This window comes from Leptonychotes weddellii, chromosome 2 (assembly GCF_054177405.1).
Source record: "Leptonychotes weddellii isolate Sample4059 chromosome 2, ASM5417740v2, whole genome shotgun sequence".
In the NCBI taxonomy this organism is placed as follows: Eukaryota; Metazoa; Chordata; class Mammalia; order Carnivora; family Phocidae; genus Leptonychotes; species Leptonychotes weddellii.
This window is the reverse complement of record NC_138370.1, coordinates 137,918,892-137,924,891: the sequence shown is the minus strand read 5'-3', so window position 1 is coordinate 137,924,891 and position 6,000 is coordinate 137,918,892. Positions and strand designations below refer to the sequence as shown.

Here is a 6,000-nt window from a genome sequence, read left to right as displayed (position 1 = left end):
TTTTTAAAGATTTTATTTGTCAGAGAGAGAGACAGAACACAAGCAGGGGGAGAGGCAGGCAGAGGGAGAAGCAGGCTCCCCGCCGAGCAAGGAGCCCGATGTGGGACTCGATCCCAGGACCCTGGGATCATGACCTGAGCCGAAGGCAGCCGCTTAACCGACTGAGCCACCCAGGCGTCCCCTGAGCTGTGTGATCTTAACCAAGCCAGCCCCTTCATCTGTGAAGTGGACATGCTCTCTCCCCGGCTTATTATGAGGACCAAAAAACCCACATGTGATATTCCCACTCTCTGCTATAAAATAGCACTTTACAAATGCAGGGTAGTATTACTACTGAGATAAAGAGGGTGTTGGTACTAGTTTTCTATTTCCAGAGCATAGACCAAGACTAAACTGATTCAGAAATGGTGACTAGAGAGGTTTCTGAAAAGGTCTTTCTTCAGGAGGAGCAACTGAGTTGTGGAAACAGACCGCATGCAAACCTTACAGAACTTTACGGGCAGGTTAGACGATTGCTCGTCCTATGCGATGGAGACACAGCATTGAGCTCAGAGGCCGGAGTAAATGACCCTTTGATTTCCAGTTCTAAGAGGGTGTGTTTTAAGATTCCAAAATTCCCTCCCCTTCCTATCCTGTTTCTGTTGTAATTCTTAGGTGATTGGTACTCCATTGCCTGTGGAGCACTATGTATTTTCACAGGATACCAAAGTCTGGCATGCGCTTTCAAAATGCCACACAAAATAGAACCTGACTCCAGTCTCTTCCAGCAACTCTAGTTTGTCTGATGAGGATCCTTAATTGCTCTTTAGCATTTCATTTGAATGAGACTCACGGATCTGTTTAGAAGAAAACTGCTGATCAATTGCAATTGCCCCTGTTGTCATGGCAACAAGCTGCAATGGGACTATAATTATATTTCCTTATTCCTGAAGTGAATCCCTAATCATTGCTATGGTAATTACCCAATATCTGTGGTCGCAAATTACATGATGCTTGTCCAAAGAAGACAAAGGATAAGGAGTAGGGGGACTGGCCTGAGAGGTGTGAACGGTGCAGCTGCAGAAAGCCTTCTCCTTTTATGGGTGTGGAGAATTTCCCTGTGCAGGCTCACGCCCTGAGGTTAAATGTTGGCAGTGATCTTAGAATGTGCCTCGTGTGTCGAGTCATGGCTAGAAGGCTGCATCATCCTGTAGGATGATTTCAGCTGTAACAAAAAACACAACTAGTATCTTCAACAGTAAAGACATAGATTATCTGCCGTACCTGAGAGTCTGGAGGCCCAGGGCTTGGGCATCCCAGTAGCCTGGGGAACAGCATCCCCAGCTCTCAGGCAGCAGCACATGCCACCAAGAAAGAAAGTCAGCCCTCTTGCGAGAGAAGCAGAATCAAAACACCAGAGTGCTCTTCAGAGGCGTTGTCCATCTGGGTGGGCTAAGTTGGAAAGGAGAATCAAGACACAGCATCAGAAGCATGGTGTGGTGGCTGTTTTTGGTAATTAGCTGTCAACATCCAGTTTCCTTTCCCAATAGTTTTTTTTCCCCCAGTTTTAGTTTCCATGTCATCAAGTTTGCCTCTCTGTGTGTGCCTCTCATAAGACATAGTGCCTGCTTCCTAGGACAGAAGCCAAAGGGCCCGATCCTGCACTTTCCCCCAAGTGCAGCCTGGCATGAGCGTGGGACCCACCTGGCCAGTTGGTCTTTCTGTCCTGGACTTTGACATGGCCGGTGCTCAGGGATGTAGGGACCCCGGCTGTGGCTGTGCCCGTAAGCAGGCTCTTCCCGCGGGGCGGCGGCTGCTGGGCCTCCCCGTGCCCGCACCTCTGCAGTTCTACTCCTGTCTTTTTCGGGCTTGGACTCTAGCTTCCTTGGTTCTTCAAGCCCCCACTCTTCTTCCAGTAAATTTTCTTTCGGCCGAGTAGGACGGAGTTAGTTTCCGTTGCTTGCATCTGACAGAGCATGAAACCAGGAAAACTAGGTGAGAGAGAGAGGGTTTGACACAGAAGGTGGGAAGCAGAGCCTGGAGCACTTCCCTGATCTGAATTGAAAAGGAGGCCCGGAAGAAGCCTTTTCAGATGCGGCATGTCCTTCTCACTCGCCCACCCATTGGCATAGGCCCACCACAATGCATAGGCCTACCGTACCTGAAGAATGCCCATGGTCTGAAAATCTTCCTCCTCCTCCCATCAGCATGTTTGCCTCAAGCTTTCCATTCCCTCAGTGACCTACCCGTCTGGGACACGGACTCTTCTACAGGATTAATCATTTACTCTTCCACTGAAAAAACTTACACATTTTATTGTACGAAGCTCTATGGGAGAAACAAAGGTAACAGACGTGATCTCTGCCCTCATGCAGCTCCTCGGACTGTGGTGGGGATAAGAGGACGCCATTATTGTTGGAATCACATCTGTGTGGCACTTCACAGTATGCGCAGCACTTTTATCTTCTCTCTCATTTAAGGCATGATTAGAGTAGCCATACCCTAAGACAGCAAGAGAAATAGGCATGAGCGTGGGACCCACCTGGCCAGTTCGTCTTTCTCTCCTGGACTTGGATGTGGCCGGTGCTCAAGGATGTAGGGACCACGGCTGCGGCTGTGCCTGTAAGCAGGAATCACTTTCATATCCTCTACCCAAATTAAATAGTCACTCTCTGTAAAGATTAGTAGAGACTTTAACAGGACGAAAGAAGAAAAAAAAAGGAGAAGGAGAAGAGGGAGAAAGAAGAATTTCTTGACATTTGCCTAAAATCATGGGAAATTTGGAGGTGCAATGCTTGAAATGCTGACTGTGATATCTGAGTCACAGAGCCCCAGCCCCCCGGGCTCCATCCTGACCCCATACGCCCCAGGAGGCTTAAACACCATGAACAGGACTACTAACTGGAGAGGAAGGAAGCGTTCTTCCTCTTTTCAGAGGAAGAAAAGACTCCTTTCTTCCAGGAAGCAGGAGGAGCTGTGTGGGGGCGATAAGATTTGAGCTGGACTTTGAAGGATGAGTAGGGCCTGAACTGAGAGGTTGGCACTGGGCAGTCCATGGGCAGGAAGAGCCCAGAGAGGCTATTTGGGGAATGGAGCGGTGTGTCTTACAGGCTGCTTGAAGTAGGGTAACGCTTACGTGAGTGCTTGCACTATTCTCAGTGCTTTCCATATCCTACCTCGTTTAATCCTAACAGAAGCTTCGTGAGGTAGGTCCGAATATCCCCCCCACTTACAGACGGGGAAACTGAGACATCTAGAGATGTAGTTCCTGCCCAAGGCCACACAGCAGGTTAGTGGGAGAACGAGGTTTGAGCAGTGGGCACCCGGGCTCGAGTGTGAGCACGAACTCCCAGCACTACAACACGGCCTTCGATTCACGGAGCCAGAGTCGTTTGGAGCCCTGTCGTGCAGAGCTTTAAGTGCCAGCAACCATTGCAGCTTCCTCTGGGGAGATTTTAACAAAAGGGAACTGCTGGAAGTTTCTGCGCTGGCAAGTTAATGGCTCTAAGGTTGATGCAGAGTTTGAGAGGAAGCGGAATTGGAGAGGACTTCAGTTGGAGATCATTTGCAGATGTCCGTCATATTCCCACAGGCCGGAGGTAAAACCAGGCCACAGTGACAATTATACCCTCACTGGCTCTTCAGCTGCCGTCAGGGCTTCTTCCACCTACTTCGGAGCTCTCCCACACACGTCTTTGTGTTCAAGAGCTGATCCTCCAGCGGCCGCTGTCCCCTGGGGGGGCGGTGGAGGGGCAGGGCGGAGAGCACCATGCCAGCAACTTTCCTCCAGAGGTCCAGGAAAACAAAAGCTCTTCATACCATACTTGCAGTGACTTTAGAAGGCTGAAGTCATTTTAAAATTAAAAATAAATAAATAAATAAATAAAAATAATAAAAATAAAAGCTTCTCCCGAGCAGAGGTTAAATGTGTGAACTTTATATTGTTTTTGGCGTGGTTACTAGCATAATCATCCAGGTCTGTGTATTATAAGCACAGTGGGACAAACCATTCAGGCCTCAGCTGAGTTTTCTGAAATCTTTGACAGCTTTAAGCACAGAAATGGGCCCTTCAAAACAGCCCTGTATTTTGGTCTATGTGCTGCCAAAATGCGCCCAAGAGTACTATATTATTTATCCTTAAATAGCCTTTTAGAGCTTCTAGGTAGAATTATGACAGTCAGTCCGGCTGACTCTGGGTAAATAAAAGAGAAGGAGGTGGAGTTGGGGAGGAACAGCACTGTGTCTTTCTTCTCTCCTTCCAAACCCATAATAACTTAGATCAAAGGGCTTAAATGTAATAAGATGTAGGTAAAACAGGACCCCCTAAGCCACTCCAAGTCTTTCTAAAGGCTAATAATCAATAGTCAATTCTGTTAGAATAGACTGAACGTATTAGAAGCCTCTGGCCTCCAGTTAGTAGTCCTGTTCATGGTGTTTAAGCCTCCTGGGGCGTATGGGGTCAGGATGGAACCCTAGGGCCTGTGGCTCTGTGACTCAGATATCACAGTCAGCATTTCAAGCATTGCACCTCCAAATTTCCCATGATTTTAGGCAAATGTCAAGAAATTCTTTCTCCCTCTTCTCCTTCTCCTCCTTTTTTTTTCTTCTTTCGTCCTGTTAAAGTCTCTACTAATCTTTACAGAGAGTGACTATTTAATTTGGGTAGAGGATATGAAAGTGATGTCAAATCTTTGGTGTGAAATGAGGACATAGGGAACACCTATTTATCTTTCAGCCATGTCTACACATAGTTATAAGTCATGATGCTATACTTACACATTTTTAAAAATCTTGATTAATACCAGTGTTCATAGAAGCATTATTCACACTGGCCAAAATGCTCATCCACAGATGAATGGGCATACAAAATGTGGTATTATACATCTTGTAGAATATTTTTCAGCCTTAAAAGATGAAATTCTGACACATGCTACATGGGTGAACCTTGAAGACATTATGCTAGGTGAAATAAGCCAGACACAAAAGGACAAATGTATGATTCCACTTGTATGAGGTGCCTGGAATAGTCAAATTCATAGACATAGAAAGGAGAATAATGAGGCACCAGGGTGGCTCAGTTGGTTAAGTGTCCGACTCTTGATTTCTTTTCTTTTTTAGAATTTATTTATTTATTTATTTATTTGAGAGAGAGAGATAGAGCACGAGGTGGCAGGAGAGGGAGAAGCAGGCCTCCCGCTCAGCAGGGAACCCGACATGGGGCTCGATCCCAGGACCCTGGGATCATGACCTTAGCCGAAGGCAGACACTTAACCAACTGAACCACCCAGGTGCCCCTCGACTCTTGATTTCAACTCAGGTCATGATCTTGGGGTCATGAGATTGAACCCCACATTGGGCTGCATACTGGACATGGAGTCCGCTTGGATTCTCTCTCTCCCTCTCCCTCTGTCCCCTTCCCCATCTCTCTCTCTCTCTCTCTCAAATAAATAAATTTTTAGGGGTGCCTGGGTGGCTCCGTCATTAAGCGTCTGCCTTCAGCTCAGGTCGTGATCCCAGGGTCCTGGGATCGAGTCCCTAATCGGGCTCCCTGCTCTGCGGGGAGCCTGCTTCTCCTTCTGCCTGACACTCTCCCTGCTTGTGTGCTCTCTCTGTCAAATGAATAAAAAAAAAAACTTTAAAAAAAATTCCCGGATGCTGGGATCTCATTTGGTGTTCACAGATTTGGTATTTAAGCAATAAAATTGGTTCACCTTCTTTTGTATAAGATTTGCAGTCGTGGGTGAACCAGGGAGTCTCTTACTTTCTTGTCATAGTCTAGCAGCAGCTGTTCACATAGCATCTTTGTTCCCAAAGAAATACAAACCTCTACAAACACCATGTTAAACTGATAAGAACAGATACTACACTTGATCTTAGCCAAAAGGCCGAGAAGCGATACAAACACCATGTTAAAATAGAAAGCTCCGTCAGCTGTGACTCAGGCTCCTGAGTTCTGGTTTCAATTCTGTCTTGGTCAAGTCTCCCTCTCATCCGGGCCCTCAGCATCTGTTGTCCAAAGAG

At 46.9% G+C, this 6,000-nt stretch overlaps 1 protein-coding gene and 1 pseudogene across 12 annotated transcripts in view; one reads left to right on the top strand and one right to left on the bottom strand.

The window, feature by feature from the left end:
* The window catches only part of CRACD (capping protein inhibiting regulator of actin dynamics), a 256,370-nt gene that overhangs the window by 216,159 nt on the left and 34,211 nt on the right, over positions 1 to 6,000 (top strand). The gene's annotated exons all lie outside the window — the stretch shown is intronic.
* Positions 5,727 to 5,876, bottom strand: LOC115940098 (U2 spliceosomal RNA; annotated as a pseudogene).